Below are 1,566 nucleotides of genomic sequence, written 5' to 3' on the forward strand. Positions count from 1 at the left end.
TAGAGAAAACAAAGACAATGTCTCCAATTTTGAATATTCGAGTGATATCAGCTGCTCTCCAGTCTGCAGGGACTGTATCGGAATGTTTAAAATCCTGACAGTGAATGCATTCTCTATTGCTGGAACCACTTTGTGAAGTGCGCTTGGATGTAGATGATCAGGCTCTGGGAGTTGATCCACCGTCCATTCCCGCAATTTTCAAATCAACATTTCTTTACTAATATTGATCAGCCTCAGTTCTCCCACTCAGTAAAATTTGCATTCTCCAATATTTCTGGTATCTGATTTGTGTCCGAGTGTGTTAGAATTGCACATCAGAGAGACAGGGCTTTGCCCAAACTAATCCATGCCAAACAAATTATCCTTCCACGATAATCGTATTTCCCTGCACTTGGACCTTTGTCCTTCTGAACAATTCCTGTGCATGTATTTGTCCAAATACCATTTAAATATGGTTAATGTTTCTCCCTCAACCACTTCTACTGGCAGCTCATTCCATATGCTTAACAGTCTTAGTGTATAAAAGTTGGCCCTCAGGTTCCCATTTATTATTTCCATCCGAACCTTAGACTGACTCCTTCTAGTCCTGGATTATCCAACGCTGGGAAACTACTGAGTGCATGCCTCTCATGGTCGTTTACATTTCTATAAGATACCCCGTAGATCTCCTACTCTTTAAATGTAAATTTAAAGATTCAGCAACCGAGTCTCCGCATCAACGATCTCACTCTCCATTTTGATTAAAAAGTTCTAGCGTGTCATGGTTGCTCGTTCCCAAGGGATCTGCTACAGTTAGATTAGCAATGATAAACTTCTCATTACACAGCATCCAGTGTAAAATGGCCTGGTTTCTAGTTAGTTTCCGCACGTATTGGTCAAGGAAACCATTCCACATACAATCCAGAAATTCCTCCTCTCCACCATTGTAAGTACATTGATTAGTCAAGTCGATGTGCAGTTAACATCATGCATGATCACCAAAATACCCTTATCTCATGCATCTCCAATTTCCTGTTTACTGCCATTCCCAACATCACTACTGCTGTTTGGGGGTGTGTATGTGACACCCACTTATGTTTTTTACCCTTGTTTTTTTTTCACTCTCCCCATAAAGACACCAGATTGTCAGAGCTGGTATCCTTAAAAGAGATTAACACACCTAAATTACAAGGAATGGAGACATTTCGCTCAAAGGTTGACCGTTATTTGATCCTAATTCGTCTTATCCACTTTCAATGAGTTGTTTCATAATGCTGCAGCTGCCAGTTTAAGGTGATGAGCTAGATTAAGCGTGCACTTGCTTGCTCAATAGATTGATATCAGACACGTATTGTTGACATTTTCACCATCAGTGTAATGTCAGTGCTTCTCCAGCAGATGGAAGTGAGGACTGACAGTCGCTTCTCCTGTCAACATATTCAGGCCTGTTGTGACACACTGTTGGTACAATTGAGACTTAATTGCCGGGTTTCTTAGTCACGTCACAACCATTCCACAAAGCGGTATTAGATGTTTTTGAAAGACATGACGGAGAGCAGGCATGCTGAAGTATTACTGAGTCATAGG

This window comes from Chiloscyllium plagiosum, unplaced genomic scaffold (genome assembly GCF_004010195.1).
Source record: "Chiloscyllium plagiosum isolate BGI_BamShark_2017 unplaced genomic scaffold, ASM401019v2 scaf_14741, whole genome shotgun sequence".
NCBI lineage: Eukaryota > Metazoa > Chordata > Chondrichthyes > Orectolobiformes > Hemiscylliidae > Chiloscyllium > Chiloscyllium plagiosum.